This window comes from Grampus griseus (genome assembly GCF_964374135.1).
Source record: "Grampus griseus genome assembly, chromosome: 3".
NCBI lineage: Eukaryota > Metazoa > Chordata > Mammalia > Artiodactyla > Delphinidae > Grampus > Grampus griseus.
In genome coordinates, this window is record NC_139019.1 from 9,169,438 (window position 1) to 9,188,251 (window position 18,814).

General features: G+C 41.4%; 1 protein-coding gene across 2 annotated transcripts in view; it reads right to left on the reverse strand.

Moving 5' to 3' along the window:
* Positions 1-18,814, reverse strand: part of CTNND2 (catenin delta 2) — a gene marked incomplete at its 5' end in the record, with an annotated part of 935,921 nt that overhangs the window by 54,831 nt on the left and 862,276 nt on the right. The gene's annotated exons all lie outside the window — the stretch shown is intronic.

The window sequence follows — 18,814 nt, forward strand, 5'->3', positions numbered from 1 at the left end:
GTTATTTCATGCCTCTGAGCCTCAGCTTTTTAAATTGCGAAGCAAGAATAATGGTACCTCCCTTACAAGGCTGTTGCGAAGAAATGTGTGGGAAGCACTTAACACACAGTGATGACTCTGGACTCAGGACTCAGTAGAAGTTAGCAATCAGTGGGTTCCTGCTTGCTATTCACAGAAGTCAGGAAAACATAGGGTAATTCTAACATAACCTCCAGAATGCCTTGACGGGAGCTATGTTGGGACTTGTATTGTTTAACAAATAAGAGTCAAAACACAAAAATGTATGTATATATGACATCTGCATTCTGGTCCCTATAAAGCAAAGAGAAACATTTAAAGCAGGGGAGAGAAACTTTACAAACAATATATAAAACTAGGTGTCCTTTGAACTAGGGTAACTGGATGATCGATCTGTCTCTCTGATGGGATTTTATTGAATGGTTCTACCATATAACATTTACTAATTTGACATGTTTTACTTCCCGTGGAAAAAATAAGATAAAATGCAACTTTGCTTCCTTAATTCACTTTATCATTATTAATCATGCTACTCCCCATGACAGAGGTACTTATAATGACATCTTTATGGAATACTTTTAGTTTACAAAGCCATTTAGGCATTACCAATAACCCTGCAAGACAATTAATTCATCCCACCTGCAGCTTGCAGTTCTGTTCCATTAATTTACTTCTGGAACTAAGTAGAGGAATGCCTGTAGCAAAGTTGCCTGTTCCTAAATTTTTCAGGTGGAATCGGCATGTGTCCAAAGTTAAATTCCTGTCTTGTCTCCCATCCCCCAATTAGACATATTTAGGCAGCTCCTAAAAGCCATTTAAATATTTTTCCTCCTTATAGGTCTCTAAAGGATAACTTCTTTTGCTGTTTAATTCTCTGGCACGTGGTGCTTGGGGGGCAGGAAATGGAACCATGGAAGGAGGCAATGACATCTTAATTCCAGGCAGTAATAAATAAAACATAAGACTTCGTAATTTTGGTATCTGCTTTTATCCTATGTTTAGGTGGCTTATTTTAGCTTGGATGAAAAAAAAATGCTGATGTCTAAATTACCAAAATAGGAAAGTGTCTTCATTCACTTGACAACAGCTGAGAAGTGTCTGACAAAAATGGTTTCCCTGAAAACCCCCAAATGTAGCATATTTATTTTCCAATGACAGCACTTAAAACAGGTTGGAGAAGATCCTCTGTACACGATAGTCCTCTGAGCACCTGGCTTTACCTACTCATCATTAAATCACACTCAGCTCGGGCTACGAGTTTAGTTGAGCTCAGCAGGCTGGCGACTTTATCATTAACCCAGCACAAACCACTGTCAGACCAACTTGAATTCACAGAAGTGAGAAGATGGGCGCATTCTTTATCAGGGAAGTGATGGAGGAAGGAAGTAGCAAACTCTCTCAATCCTTGTGCATACAGGGGCATCCCCACTCCTGAATGAGCACAGAAGACTGGTTGTGTGGCCTTGCACATCATCAACATTGAAAGCAAAAATGAGGAGAGGGAGAGGATTAGGCTAGAGCATTTTTTTTTTTAGTTTTTGTTATCATCATTTAAAAAATTACAGGTTTCCCTGGTGGCGCAGTGGTTGACAATCTGCCTGCCAATGCAGGGGACACGGGTTCGAGCCCTGGTCTGGGAAGACCTCACATGCCGCGGAGCAACTAGGCCCGTGAGCCACAACTACTGAGCCTGCGCGTCTGAAGCCTACGCTCCGCAACAAGAGAGGCCGCGATAGCGAGAGGCCCGTGCACCGAGATGAAGAGTGGCCCCCATTTGCCGCAACTAGAGAAAGCCCTCGCACAGAAACGAAGACCCAACACAGCCATAAATAAATAAATAAAAATTTAAAAATTACAACAGACTTGAAAGTGTGGTTTCATCTTACACAGCTTCCCAACCCGTGAGCCCTGAATGAGAAGCAAGGTGTCCCCATGATGTTCAAGGGGCAGGAGCCACCGCGTTCCCCAGAGCAGCCTCTTCGACTTGCCCCAGTGTGCTGGACGAATACTGTCGAATGTGCTCCCCAGTGTGGAAAACGGCAGGAGTCACTGCCATATATATATGGGCACAGGGACATCAAGAGCACCTGGGGCTCAGCAGTGCTTTGGGAGGCTATGAGGGTGCAGGGGAAGAGAGCAGAAGTGTACAGGCCTCACCCTGTGGATGAGCCTGCCAGGAAACAGAGGAGCTTCCTGTCTTAGAACGGGTGCCGCCAACCACTGCAGACTGAAGACCCCTCCCCCTCCCTCTGCATTTAACTTTGGTTAAAAATAAGTAAATAATATGACACAGCCTAACATCACAGAGCGACTCATACTGATCATACCACCTAGCAGGTGACTAATATTTCAGGACAAGAGCAAGGAACTTGTGACTACAAAGACCTGGCCCTGAGGGGATCAGGAAAAGAAGAGCAGCCATGATGGAGAGTCCTCAGACAAGGCTTCGAGCCCAGTGAAACGGTGGTGGTAACGCAGGGGAAGAGGATTCAGAAATTTCTAGCAGGGATAATGAGGTGGGTAGCGGAAACTAAGTGAATTCAGAAACTTAATAATAATGGACACGTTGGATTTCTATTTTATTTTTCCACACAAAAGAAAACATGCTCAGCAATTCCCTGGTGGTCCAGCGGTTAGGACTCGGTGCTTTCACTGCCGGGGTCCGGGTTCAATCCCTGATCAGGGAACTTACATCCTACAAGCCGCACGGTACGGCCAAAAAAAAAAAAAAAAGAAAAACATGCACAACTAGTAAGCATCATATGGGAGAGACAAACTGGTCATCAGGTTCAAAAGACACTTAGATTTGGGAAAACAAAGTGAATACCTTGCCACCATTGGGAACCAAGGTGCTTTCCATTATCCACTCTCACTGGCATCACATGTTACAAAAGAAAAGCATGTTGCTCCGAGATTCAGACAGATGCTCCCTGAGATGAAAACAAAACAAAAACAACTCCACCACCACCACCAACTAAAGGTCACTCTGTCTTGCTCAAATTCTCAACAGAAATGAATCCTCGGGCCATTTCTTTGAAGTTACTTAGTCTCTCATGAAAACAACTTTATCTTTGACATGTGTAATATTGATATGAGATGACTACTGGACATATGACAATTGTGTAAAAAAAAAAACTACTGTTCCTATCAGTGACAGACTAACTGTAACCTTGTAACTTTGCTACCCTTCCTGCCCTGTGTGTGGGCAGGCGTGTTTGTAAATTACAATTAAAAACTATTTTCTCTTTATGTTTCTTTTTGGGGTCTTCTGTTCAGAGTTGGTGGGCATGTGGAGGCTTGTGGATGGACTCAGGGTACCTAACAAACTGTGTTGCCCTAGAGCGGTGCTCCTTGCTGAGCTCCTGTACACAGAAGACCTGGTAGGAATTTCACGATGAGGTAACAGAGCTTTGCTCTCGCTGACTGTGCCTGTTTCTGTTTCTATTTCAGCACTCAGCCTATTCCTGGTATTCATTTGCGCACTACCCCTTGGTTTCTCCACTGGTGGGGGCAGTATTGAGTAGTGAGTGGTTTTATGGGCTAACCACCTGTGATCTTGAGTCCTTTCCTAAACTGATTGTATATCACTCTGGATCCTTCATATGGTCCTCTGTATAGCTGGTCTTTGTGATGCACTATGGTAAACTCAAATCTCTCAAACCAACGTTAGAGGAAAGAGGTTAAAAAAAAAATGTCAGCCGAGAACAGCCCTGGATCAGAAATATAACAACTCCTTTGTCTCTGAGGTCTTAGTGCATCTTTGGCTTCCCTGTTTCTGGAGATGCTAAAACTGACCTGTGAGTTTTTGCTGAGTTGCTCTAAACTAATTTTTTTTCTTCCATCTTTTATGGTGGCAAAATACACATAATAAAAATGTATCATCTTATCTACTTTTAAGTGTACAGTTCAGTGATATTGATTAAATTCATATTGTTGTGCAACCGTCACCACCACGTATCTCCAGAACTCTTTTCGGCTTGCAAAACTACAATTCTATTAAACTCTATTAAACCATTAGACAATAACTCCCCACCCCCATCCAGTAACAACCAACGTGCTACTTTCCATCTCTATGATTTTGACAACTCTTAAGTATCTTATATAAGTGGAACCATACAGTGTGTCTTTATTTTGCTCAGCAATAATGTCTTCAAGCTTCATTCATATTGTAGAATACATCAGACTATCCCTTTTTTTTTTTTTAAAGTCTGGATAATACTCCCCTGTATGCATATACCACATTCTGCTTATCCATTCATCTGTTGGTGGACACTTGGGTTGCTTCCTTATTTCAGTTATTGTGAACGATGCTACTATGAACAGAGGTGTACAAATATCCTTTCTCTTTTGATTTATGTGTCTTTGGATCTAAAGTGAGTCTCTTGTAGATAGCATATAGTTGGATCTTTTTTTTTTTTTTTCTTTCTTTCCATTCTGCCAATCTCTGACTTTTGATTGGGGAGTTTAACCCCTCTATATTTAAAATAATTATTGTAAGGAGGGACTTAACTTGTGTTATTTTGCTATTTGTTTTCTACATGCCTTGTAGCTTTTCTGGTCCCTTATTTCTTACATTACTCTCTCCTTTGTGTTTGATTCTGTTTGCAGTGAAATGTTTTAACCTCCTCATTTCCTTTTGTGTATATTCTGTAACTATTCTACGTGTGGTTACCATGTGGATTACATTTAATGTCCTAAAGTTATAACACTCCAATTTAAATTTATACCAGTTTAATTTCAATAATGTACAGAAACTCTGCTCGTTTATAGTTCCAGCCCCAACCCTTTCAATTATGGATATCACAAAACTACATCTCTATATGTTGTGTCCAAAAACATAAAATGGTAACTTTTTTTAATGTATCACTTTCTTAAAGTACGTAGAAAACAAAACATGGAGTTGTAAGCCAAAGGTACAATAATACTAGCTTTTAGACTAATAATTTTTAAAAATGCATTATTCTCTTGAATCATGTAAAAAACAAAAAAAGTGGAGTTACAAACTGTTTTTACAATAAGACTAGCTTTTATAATTACCCAGTGTTTTAAAGTCTTTGTCTAGCACTTCTGCCACTTACTCTTTCTCAGGGAAGTTTCTGTTGGTTCACTTTTTTCCCTGGAAAGGGCTATACTTCCCCGTTTCTTTGTATCCACTGTGATTTTGTTGTTGTTGGAAACTGGACACTGCAATCTAACCACATAGCAACCCTGGAATTCAGATTCCTCCCCTTGTGCCGGTTTGCTGGGTTTTGTTTTTAATTGCTGTAGGATGTCTGTGTGCTGAGGTGTAAACTGAAGGTCTCTGCAGGTCTTTTCTGAACCTGTGCCTTTCCCTGGGCCTCCATGGTGACTTTCTAATTTCCCTCACATACACATTTGCTTTTGAACGTCCTAATCTTTAATATCCGGCTCCCAAAAGGGGAAAAAGAGAACAATGAAGGGGGAGGGAAGGGCACCAGCTCTTTAAGTTCCCTGGAAGTCATTTCAGCTGGAGGGGGAGGGGTTTTCGACAACTGGGGGGCGTGTGCAACAACAGCTGCCTCTGTGTCTGCAACTCCATGATCAGCAGCAACAATCTGAACACAGAGTGCCCAATATTTGGAGGACGGATCCCTTATTGCCCACCCTAGCTCCCACCAGCTGCATACAAGTTCCCCATGAACACGTGTATAGCTGCCTGCCAAGGGCTGGGTGTGAGAATGGGTAGCTGTTACTGTGCTAAGAGCTGAAGATGACCAAAATTAACCATAATTCACCGTCCAAGCTTTCCTCTAACAGGTGCAAGCCTTCATTAGACTCCAGAGTTCCGAAATAGTTACACTGGACAGATTCTGCCAGCGAGACTGCTGTGTGTGTGCGGGGGACAGATTCCTGGGTTTCCTACCCACCATCTTCCAGAATCTTCTCTCCACACTGAATTTACATTGCTCAGTGGTTGAAGATGTAAAAGTGAGGCACTGATTTCCTTGTGACTGTGTGTCTACGCGTAAATGTGAAAAGAGCCTTTCCCTCCTTTGCCAAAGGAAAGTTGTTAGCCCTTACCAAGGGTCAGCAGCACGGTGCTCTGTGGGCAGCCGCAGCTCTTTCTGCAATATGGCGAGCTCCTTTTTCTCTTTCCTTTCTCTTTTTGTCAATGTTTGGAGCTTAATGTTTCATAAAAATCTGCCACGTTAAGGACATTTATAGGAACAGTTTATGACAAAAGGGGAGAAAACATATGCAAAAAATCTATATTTTAAGACTGGTTTATGTGGCTGTCCAACCAAAGAGGTGAGGCATTCAAGATGGTAGTATTTGGTTATTGAAAGAGTTTGAATGCTTGTTTACATGGGAAAGTTCGGAACAAAACAGCAATTACTTTCTGTCTTTAGGCACTAAGAACTTATATCTTGTGTCTCCTGACAGCTATTTTTATAAAAATTCATTTAATTAATTTTTTTATACAGCAGGTTCTTACTAGTTATCTATTTTATACATATTAGCGTATACATGTCAATCCCAATCTCCCAATTCATCGCACCACCACCACCACCCCTGCTTCCCCCCTTGGTGTCCATACGTTTGTTCTCTACTACATCTGTGTCTCTATTTCTGCCTTGCAAACCGGTTCATCTGTACCTTTTTTCTAGATTCCACATATATGTGTTAATATACGATATTTGTTTTTCTCTTTCTGACTGACTTCATTCTGTATGACAGTCTCTAGGTCCATCCACGTCTCTACAAATGACCCAATTTTGTTCCTTTTTATGGCTGAGTAATATTCCATTGTATATATGTACCACATCTCCTTTACCCATTCGTCTGTCAATGGGCATTTAGGTGGCTTCCATGACCTGGCTACTGTAAATAGTGCTGCAACAAATATTGGGGTGCATGTGTCGTTTGGAATTATGGTTTTCTCTGGGTATATGCCTAGTAGTGGGATTACTGGGTCATATGGTAGTTCTGTTTTTAGTGTTTTGAGGAACCTCCATACTGTTCTCCATAGTGGCTGTATCAATTTACATTCCTGCCAACAGTGCAAGACGGTTCCCTTTTCTCCACACCTTCTCTAGCATCTGTTGTTTGTAGATTTTCTGATGATGCCCATTCTAACTGGTGTGAGGTGATACCTCATTGTAGTTTTGATTTGCATTTCTCTAGTAATTAGTGATGTTGAGCAGCTTTTCATGTGCCTCCTGGCCATCTGTATGTCTTCTTTGGAGAAATGTCTATTTAGATCTTCTGCCCATTTTTTGATTGGGTTGTTTGTTTTTTTAATATTGAGCTGCACTGATAGCTCTTTTTGAAATTGCCTTCTCCAAATCTACACCCCAGAGTCAAACTAATAAAACTTAAAAAAAATGTCTTTTATATCTAAACTGTCCCTGGCATTTCCCTGACTGCTGCTGGGTAACATCAAAGAGTTTTCTTCATGACCTTATGAAATAAGGGATGCTAGAAATAATTCGGAATGTTTGGCATTCTGCAAGTTTTTGTTTGGTTTATTACTGTTGTAAGAGCTGTCCTGTTTATCAAGCCTTCAGTAAAAAAAAGACCTGCAAATGAAAAAAGGAGAAACTCAACCTCCTTAGTGATGACAAGTCTTAGGATGATACTTCAGCAGTTATGAACATTTTGGTTCTGTTAGAAACATGCTCCTTTTCATGTTAAAGAATGGCACAGTAATGGCCAATAAAAGAAAGATTCCATTTTTAGGTTTAAAAGAGCCTTTTCAGTTGGTGGGAATCCTAACACACTCTTTATGGAATAAATTAAAAGATCCTGGAGAGTTTTCATTACCCTCACTGTCCGTAATATACACTTACTGTAATGGTAGTCACTGACTAACTTCTTGCAAAACTAAACTTGCCTCAAGTTTGATATTGTTGTTTGTAATGAATAAATAATCAGAGCAATTCAGCCTTATCATCAACAGGTGGTTTCTGATTTTCTCCCACACTCTCCTAAAGACCCTGCCAGAACCACAGATCAATAATTAGATCTGAAAAAAAAAAAATTAGGTCTGGGGCTTCCCTGGTGGTGCAGTGGTTGAGAATCTGCCTGCCAATGCAGGGGACACGGGTTCGAGCCCTGGTCTGGGAAGATCCCATATGCCGCGGAGCAACTGGGCCCATGAGCCACAACTACCGAGCCTATGCTCCGCAACAAGAGAGGCCGCGATAGTGAGAGGCCCGCGCACCACGATGAAGAGTGGCCCCCGTTTGCCACAACTAGAGAAAGCCCTCGCACAGAACGAAGACCCAACAGAGCCATAAATAAATAAATAAATATAATCAAACTGATGAGTTCCAACCCTGGCTCAGCTGCCTGCTTGGCCTTGGAGAGTTTGCCTAGTGTCTAAAAATAATAGTAATAATAATTAGGTCTGTTGGAAGAAACATCAAAAGAGCCTGATCAGAGAACTCTAATGGGTACCATTAACACTTGATACAATAGAAAATAGGCTCTTGGTTACAGACACTCCTGTAAAGCTGAAATCCTCGAAACAAATGAACATCTTTCAGACTACCAAGGGATTGAGTCAGGGTTCCAGAACTCATTCACTTTGAGAATCTGGACTTCAAACTAACCCAAGATCAAGAGAACAAGGATTAATTACTTAGAGTAAATGACACAAATTTAGTTGTGGTTCATGTTCTATTTTGAATTGGGCTTATTATAAAATCCTTCTTTCTACTTCCTCTTTCTTTAATGCTTGATTTAACAGGTTATGTGTATAAAAACTAGATTAAACGTTCTTTAAATGGAATCTTGTTCTAATTAATTCTTCAGAATTCAGAAAAAATCTCTTGAAAATTTGTAAAGTAGATAAGTTATCAGGAAAAGTTAATACTAATAATAATCCTTTTAGTATAACAACATATGTTGAGTGGTCCTGTCTGTACAGCTTAAAACAATAGTTAAATAATATAAAAATGCCTTGACTAGCCTGTTTACCTTCTTTGACCATAGGTTTTTATAGATTGAACTAGAATCTGTCCCCCTTTCTACTAGAACATAATTGAAAAAAATAAAATCTGTACCCATGACCATGCCAGAGATGTCACATATAAAGGCAAATATCATTTAATTAGGCATGACAAGGCCATTAAAAACAAGTAGATTTAATATGTGGGATTGAGGTCTACAGTATCCTCCTAGGACACTGGTTTGGCTCATGTATTGCTTAAGGAATCCTAGCCTACAGGCAGCACGGCCAGGAGTACTGAAAAGTTGGAGCTCAGAGAAATGGAATAATCCCTGAGTTACAGGTAGTGGAGGTGAAGACTGGCAGAAATGCCTCGGCCACTGCTGTATCATTGATCCCAGTAGATGAGGTGAAAGGGAATAAGTTATTTCTGCTACATAAAGGAAACAAAATTACAGACCTAGGATCTACAAACAAAACAAAAGTTAACTCTCAAGATTTATTATCACATAGGTCTAGTTTTGATAACCAGGCACAGAGGTCTTTGTGAATGAATCCACACTGCTTGATACACCTACATCTGTACAACTGGTCAACCACCAAATCAGAAAACTGCTAAACCACAAACATCGGTGGTTAAATCTGCATTGTAGGGGCAGAACTTCAACATCGGAGGGATCAAGAAGGAAAACTGGTACCTTGTTCTGACTCCATCATGACTGTCTACACATCATGTGCTCATCACAATCCAGAATCAGGAAGACAGAACAAAACAAGAAACCAGCTCAGGGAAACAAATCCAAAACAGAGAAAGGAAAAGAAACACGGGATCGCCCTTCTATCCCTAATCCCAATTAATGAATCTTTCAGTAATTCTCTAGCAGCTGCTGACTTTCGAATCAACTTCATCTCTGTTGTTTACAACGCTGATATGTGACGGACGGTATGATTATCTTGTGAGAAAACTGCTGTTTGTCCACCATGAATGGACTAAATGTGACCTTACAAACCATGGTAAATTTGTGCTTTTTTACTTTAAATGTGGAAGGCTGGTTTTTCTCAAGTCTGGATCCCTTGCAACAATTTGTTAGTAAAAATCCCTTTCTCTTGATGCTTTTGTCTGTATGCTTTTATTTCTCAGATTGGAAAATGGGTGTGACAACACTGACCCTCTGGTTTCATCACGCCGGCCCCTTTTTCCCAAAATGGGACCTGTTTGTCTCTACATCTGCCCCTTTGCTCCTGCCAGATTAGAATCAATATCTAATGAAATGCATTGATTTTTTTTAAAAAGTGAACCTTCTTTTATGTATCTGCTAGCTGCTTTAATTAACGATTTATCCAAATAGAAAGAGAGAGGAAAAGTCATAGTAAGAAGGGATCAGCTGGAGTCAAGGAATCAGTCAGTGGTTGCTGTGGGTAGAGCTTGAGACAAATTCTGGAAGAAACACTAAAGTTCCTTATGCTTTTTTCTAATAACTATGATTTGGAAAAAACAAGCACAGCCTTATAACACACATCAAAATCTATTTCACATGCCAAAATTGGTAAGCAGTTGGTCTGAGAAAATGATGCAATCAGTAACTCAACCCTCTGAATAGAAATAATGTCGAGTAAAGCAAATCTTATAGATCTGCGGTGTATGGTATGCATTTCTTTCAAGAGTTACCATCTCTAAATAAATAACCTACTCCATCTGTTTGGAAGACAAGAGGCATTGTATTTTGTAGCACCTTGAGATCTTATGCAGAGGATTTCACTGAATTAGGCTCTGAGAAATTCTCACATTGTTGAAACGTCAAGAAGTAAGGTAATGAGTAGAAATACGGACAAGAAGGCGGCTAAGATATGCATACATAATTTGTAGAAGAAGCACTCTAAAAATACAAACCACAGTTAAGTAACAGGAGGTTTGCTGAAGCACCGTTTTGAACTAGAAATAAATTGATTTTTGAAAAATACTGAAAATGAGGCAAGTAACTGGTATAATACATTTTAACAAGATTTAAATAATTTGATTAAATATTAAGCATGATAGCAAAAAAATTATTACCTCAATTCACTGCCTCATTTTAAAAGCAGAAAGGAAGCAGAGGTGAAAATTTAAACACTGATGCTAGCTTCAGGGGAGAAACCTAGGAAGGCTTTTTATTTTTAGGTCAAGATTTCTGTCTAACAAAGATCCAAGAACTCTCCTAGGATGAAAATTTCAGACAATAGCATGTCTGAGACAAGATGAGGTCAGTATTTCTGTAAGAAAAGCTTGTTTTCAGGAATAGAACCTCTGGCCTGATATTAGCACATTGGGATAAGAGTAATGCATTGATTAATGCAAGTAGCCTAATGAAGAATTCTAACATTGCATTCCCATGTTCTTGCTTTCTCAAATTGATCTACCCCTCTGCCAAAATAAAAGAGTTTCAATAAAGGGCACAAAGGGCTACTACTCATAGATTACATTAGAGAGTGGTTTAATTTTTTCAAGAAAAGTCACATCTATTTCAGTTTCTACTTTGTATCTCCCTAGGGCTATAGAAAAGGCAGATACAATTTCCAATTTGTATAGAAGACAACTGCAGCCCAAAGAGATTAAATGATGTGTGTAAGGCTGCAGAGCTGACTGTATCCTGGCTTTGGTATCTTTCCATGAGTCTCTTGGCCAGAAACTCCTCTCTCCAACCAACCCTCCTCACTCCCTCCTCTGAACTTTTTTCACAGGTATAATCTGTACCACCTGTATGACACCTACCCTGTAACTCATTTTTTCAGTTGCTATAGACATTCACTGAAGTTTCCTCTAGTTAGCTTATATATGTAATTGATCTTTCCAACAATAATATAAACCAAGAACAGGATGACATCTAATAACCTTACGTTTATTGATAAATGAATAAACAATTTACATCAGCTCTTTGACTACACAAGGTAACCACAGGACTTTGATGGGAATTCATTCACATTTACCCTGCTGTTGTTACCTACCTCTGTGACAGATCCCTGGAACTCTAGTTCTACAGGATGCTGTATTCTAAAAAGGGTTTCATTGTAGCATATGTGTGGGAAATGCTGTGTCTGATGCTTAATTCAGAAATTTACAATGTATATTAGCAAAGTGAAGCCTCTTGCAGTTAGACAAAATGAAACCCTTTGGTGAATTTAGTTTAACCTAGAGTTTCCCAAATTTATCTGAAAAGAGAAACCTTCTTGTGCATGACACCCATTCCCTTCCCAGAGGACTGGGGGTCTGGGGAGGGGGGCTCGCTTGGGGTGGTCCTGATGAATAAGGGCAGCTACATTTCTGTTCCCGTTACTATGCTTATATGTCACCAAATACTCACAGATCCGTACCACCAAAGACACCTTAATTTCACAGCAACTTGATTTGATGTTGATAAAAATCAGAAATAAAAGAAATGCTCCGACTACACAAAAGGATGGCTGGTGAGGATGTATGGTAGTGTATGTTAAGCATTGTCTGATAGGAGCCACTCACTCTAAATACACTTTATTCCTAAATGCATTTTTCTTGTTCTGATTTCATACATTCACCCCCTACTCCCATACTTCGTTCACAGAGGACTTCATAAGCCAGAGAGATGAGTCTCACAGAAGAAAGAGTTATAATTATTTGCCTACAATTCCACTTTCCTCGTTAACCAATGAGCTGCTTATGGATGAATTCCCCGTGCAGGTTCTCAAATGAGAACATTCGTTGACTGAAATTCACTTACTTTTCTGTCCCAAGTTGATTTTCTTCCTAGTACCTACCAGCCAAGCCAAGCACTGGTTTCTACTAGGCAGTTCTCATTCTATTTATATTACTGAATTGAGCTTTGGATACCAGCGGGTCTTATCTGGCTTTGGGTGACTGCTTCCCCAGGGTCAAACCAGGGCATGAAAGATCCGCCTTCACAGCTGAAATAAACTTCAGACTGCAGGTAACTCGAGGCATCAATCACTCTAACCTTCTAACACACATCATGGGACCCTAAAGTATATGCCAGGGACCTGCACTTGTTCCAGATCTTATAAGATCCTTGTCTCCTTATGCTTAGGAGATAATCTCCTTCCATGGGTATAAGATGATTTAGAGCAGCCCCTACCAACAACAGTAAAAATACCTTTTCTTTAAAAAAAAACTTCTCTTTATAGTAGCCTCTCTAAAGTCATTGCTGAACACAGCATGTGGCCCATTACGAGTCAGGTTTCATTGACTGCCTTTTTTCCTATGAATGAGACACATCACTGTTGCATATCTAGTAATTTGGGGTTGAAAATAAACAGTTTTAGCAACTCTGAAAAAAAAACACTTCTCTTTATTTGTCCTCACTTTGAGATAGATTTTTAACAAAATTTGTTTATAAAACTAAATGTCTAGGTCAAAGCTTAGTTTTTTTAGTTTCTGCCTGTATTTTAAAATTTTTTTCAGAATAAAGAAACGTGGCATATTTTATAGTTTTATAGTAGACAGAATTCCAATTTCAATTTTGGGTTCATTATTGGAACCCAAAGATAATGTTAAATTATTTTAATAAAAAGTGGTCATGTTTTAGATATTTCTCCAAATTCCCTAGCTAGTGAAAACAATCCTCCTATGAATGTAAAAATATATTGGGCTATACAATATTGCCCGTTTCTTTATTAATTAACCACAGTGGACGTTTTGTATGGAATTGCTGGCATTATTAATGTATCTAGAATTCCAGTGTTTATATTGTAGGCTTATGCTCCGTGTGTACAACTAAAACTTAAAGTATTTATACTTTGATGAGTTTAAAACTTTGGTGTGTTTGTGCTATACAACAACTATATATATCAACAACTATATATCAACAACTATATAATTATATATCAACAACTATATCAACAACTATATCAACAGCTATATCAACAACTATTATAATTATATGGACTCTCCATAAGGTGATAAATAGAAAAAAGATAAAGCAGGAAGATAAACAATAAAAGAATAAAAGAGAATAAAGGCAGAAGCAAAAAATGAGCCTAGAGGACCAAACATAGACCAAAGATTATTTCCACCAATCCCACTCAATCAAAGTGACTAAATATTAGATCTGGGCCCAGCTGATGACACATTTATTACAAGCAACCCTTAATACTGCAAAACTCTAGGAAAAGGAAAAAAACTGGATAGTCCTTTGGCAATTTCTTTATTGTAATGGGATTTCACTTGTAGCAAAGGAGGAAGATACGGTGAATGGAAGAGATTGTAGGGAAGATTAAAAAAGGCAGGAAAATATTAGACACAGGGTTTCTGCAGATCAGTTGCCCTAAAGTCCAGCAAAGCGGCTGGTGTCTGAGTTTTCTTATCTAAGCAGCTGCAGTTTTTGAAAACTTGAAGTATGCATTCATCTTCAGAAATCTGATTTTCCTGGCTGTCTGCCCTCATGGCAGTGGGGTGTGGTGATGAGAGGGCCATTCCTATGGTAAGGATGACTTTTTTAGCAGCGTCAACTTCTAGAACGGACACTGCAGGTTTTGCCCCGGCACTGTGTCAAGCTGATTTGGCGTGACTAAAAGGATCACCGAAGAGCCTGAACTCTGGTGTACAAACAACTTAATTATGATAATGCAGTGATTGTGGTCAGCACCGTCGAAACAAACCAAAACAATGCATGCAAACCCAAGCCAAGCACCAATCAGAAACAAGGAGGAGTCTTCAAGTTACAGAAAAGCTTTTCTATGTACATCTTATAATCCAGAATGAACAGTCTCTGCTACCTTATTTTCAAAGTCAATAGAGACTTGGAGTATAGGCTTCCTAGAATGTATGGGCCATTAGCTTCTTTGAAGGAGTGAAGATTCAGTGGTGCCAGTTAGGGCTAGCATAGTTCCACCAGCTGCCTGGAGGTCTTGCAGAAACTACTTTCCTTCCAGTGACAAATTGCAAAGGTCAAGTACAGGAGGTGAGAGGTGGGTGGGGACTAGAATAAATAGCCAGGTTCAAGGAAGGACAACCATGACTTGGGAAACAGCATAGAACCATCTGGTGGTTCTGTTCTTCATCAAGGAACTCAGGCCAGAGCAAAGCTGGAGAGGACTTTGGAACTTCAGGGAGGTGTCCCCTTAGCCACTGTTGGTGATACTCAGGGTGTTAGAAATTGATTTCTATCAGAAATTTATTTTCTCACAGTTCTTAATGCCTCAAGTCTGAAATCCAGGTGTCGGCAGGGCTTTCTGTCTTCTCTTCTTTCCTTCCTTCTTTAGCTGGAGACTCAGGATTGCCATCCTTGCTGGTTCTAACCAGTAAAATTAAGTGGCTGACCTCCATCCTGTGGTGAAGGGCAGAGTGGCTGCCTGCTTAGCAGCTGATGGGGCTACTCTGGGTGAAATAGGGTAGAAACGGGAATGCTACTGTTCAGGTGGAACTGGGTATCTCCCCTCCCCCCCATTCATACATTGAAGTCCTATAGGCCCCATTACTCCAGAACGCGGTTTTATTTGGAAACAAAGTCGTTGCAGATGTCATTTTTTAGGATGAGGTCATATGGGAACAAGGTAGGTCCCTAATCTAGTATGAGTGATGTCCTTATAAAAGGAGAGATTTGGAGACGGACATACGTATACAGGGAGAACATCAAGTAAAGATGAAGACAGAGATCGAGGTGATGCTTCTATAAGCCAAAGAACACAGAAGATGGCCAGCAAATGCCAGAAACTAGGGGAGACACATGGGACACATTTTCCCACCCAGCCTCAGAAGGAACCAGCCCTGCCGAAACCTTCTTGCCTCTAGAACCCTGAGAAAATAAATATCTATTGTTTAATCCACCCAGTTAGTGGTACTTTGTTATAGCAGCCAAAGCAAGTGAACATACTGGGCCACATTTGGATTTAGGCCCATGTTCAGAGCAGCTCCTTTGAAGAGGAGACCACAGACAACAGTTAGCTATCTTTCGTTTTATTTGACAAATATTCTCATATCCTCCGTCACATGTGATCCCACGTAATCTGTCATTCCACTTCTAGCACACTTGGAAATCCCTTGAATGACCTCCCCACCTTCTAGTCTCTAAGATTAGTGTGGAGACAAGATAAGCAAAATCAAATAAACATGACTTACTTAAATAAAAATGATGATTCAGCCCACGACCCCAGCTGTGATCGTCACTGTCATTACCACTAGATTCCGCTTCATCTTACTCTGTGAGAAGGAGAACTCGCTCCGTGTTCCCCAGAGCCAACAACACACAGTCCCAACTCAGGATGCGAAGACAAGCAGACCAGTTTCCGAACAGCAACAGGAAGTCCTGAACAGCAACAGAAAGCCGCCCAGGTGTCTCCATGGGGATAACCTCCCACTTTACTGGGAAGAGAAAATCAAGTTTAAATTCTGTCCTATGTGACTCCTCTCAACTGAGTCTCCTCGTGAATTTCAAGAGCTTTAATAGATTTTATTATGGTGAATACCTGGAGAAGGCCATGGTTCTCTCTGGGAAATCAGTGACCGTAAAGTCTCTCTATCTTGGAAATGAAAGATGATTCCCACACACAGCTCTGCATGCTGCAGAGAAGCAGGGGAAACTGCCAGGGCACACCTCCACCCTTCCGGGAGGTGACGGCCCAGGAAGGGGCTGGGACACTTGTTCTGGAGGAACACGGGAAATAAGTCTCAGCACATACAGTTGACCACCAACGGCAATGATAAAAAAAAAAAATGCTTTTTGGTTTTGTTGCATGTAAAAGGCCTTGTGCTGGGAAACTCGGCAAGAACGTGAGCGCCCTGAAGTCAGGACTCAAAGCTGCTGTCACCCTGCGTTGCTGTTTCCAGGAAGCTTGTTTGTATCTGACACCCACCCCACGCCCCTGCCCCCCTGGGGACTTGGCCCAAGGAGGCCCCGGAAGGTGGGAAGGGGCTGTAGGTCCCCTGCTGCTCTGCCTTCAGCCAAGTCCACTCCTCATAAGCTCCTGGCCTCCCCGGTGCGGGCTGTTCTTGGGGCAAAGAAAGTCTCCAGGGATGCCAGTGAGCAAGCTGGGAGACCCCAGTGGTGCTGTTCTCGGGGCCCCCTTGGGGTAGAAGGGAAGCAGGAGCTTGTGCCCGTCCCAGTGGGACCAGGTCCCTCAGCTGTCTTGGGAAAAGGTAGAAATAAAGTGGGGGACTTGCTCCAGGAAAAAAAAAAAAGGCCATTATCCACCAAGGGGTTTCTTGTCTACCTGAGGGAGGGACAGAATGTGAATGGAGTTAGGAGGATGGGGAATTGGGGATGCTTACTTCAATACTGTGACTTTGTTCATTGGGAGGTCAATAAGAACAGGAAAGTCAATCTATCCCGTCGCTTGATACCGTGGAATGGGTCTGCATATGTCCGAACATATGCAAATTGGTCAGATTTTCATCCCAGCAGAATTAAACTGGGAAGCACGAGCCAGTGTGTGTCACCATCCTCTGACCACATCCATGGCAGCCCCTCGCTTACCAGATGAAACACACGCTCTCTGGGACGGGCAAACGGCACCCCTGCAGGTCTCAGGAGCTCGCTCCTCCCACCAGGTGGCCCTGGTTGTAGTTTTGTGAATTATGCACAGGAGTTGGGCCACTGCGGTCTAACTCCTGTTGTTCTTGCTTCCTCCATTGTTTGCTCTTTTGTCTGGCTTCTTCTGACTTGCCCGGGCTCAGCTGGGGGGTCACATCATTTAGGAGGCTGCTCCTATATCCCCTTCTCCCGAAGATGCTTTGGCTCGTGCCCACCCTCCAATCCAGGCCTATCTCCAGCAGAATGTGAGGGTCTGTTCACCTCAGTCATGTCCTTGAGGCACTTAACACCTGAGCTTCTGGTACTTGGGACTGGCCTGGATCAAGGCAGGCATTCCACAAACACTGCACTGAACGACGTACCTTCCAATCTCTCCGCCTCAATGGTAGCCAGGAACTAAAAAAGCAGAACCCACCGAACCCCAACCAATGCAAACACCAGTCAGGCATCCCAAGGTAGTACTTAAAACTGAAGCATAAGCTACTCCCCAAGTGAAGGGAGTTGCTTTCAGAGATCTGAATGATCTCAAATGTTAGTCCTAAATTTAACATTATGTTGTTTTATTTTTACCATACAAATCTCGCATGCATATATATTTTTCGGTAATGCATTTAGTTGCCTGGGAAACCAAAAGGGTCTATGCAGAGTGAGAGAAATGGTTTGAAGAAAACTAGCCACAGAAGTGCTCCTGGATTGTCCTCTCTTGGTGTCATCACTTGCCCCATGGATGCCCATCACATACACATACACATACACTGCTGGAAGACCTCACTCTGCACAGCTCGCAGGGTGAGCCCACAGGGAGAGGAGGGTGTGCTGACTCAAGAACGGAGGAGAGGGCCCAGCTCGATCATTTGTGAGGGGCCACATTCCGGCTAATGGCATCTGGATCCAAGAGTAGTGTTTTGATGGGTTTCCTAGTCGTGGTGGTTTTCGGAATTATCAGAAAAAGACAGGAGTTAATAATGCTGTTGGGGAGAGGTGTCAGGTTTCCAGGGCTTCTCGGGAGATGTCTGTACTGAATTTGGAGCTAATTTCCTCAGTTTCGGCACTATTGCTATTTTGGGCTACAACATGCTTTTCTGTGGCGGGGCAGTCCTGTATGCTGCATGGCCAGCATCCTGTATGCTGCATGGCCACCATCCCTGTAGACACCAGATGCCAGTAGCAAACCCACTATACCAAGAAAAAAATGTCTCCAGACTTTGCCAAATATCCCCTGGGGGGAAAAATTGCGCCCTTCTGAGAGTCACTGCTCTAGAGATTCACAGTGAGGAGAGACAGGGTCTTTGTCATCTCGGGCTGCTGTACCAAAATAACACAGATTGGGTGGCTTAGACAATAGATACTTGTTTCTCACAGAAGCTGAGGATGGAGAGTTCAAGAT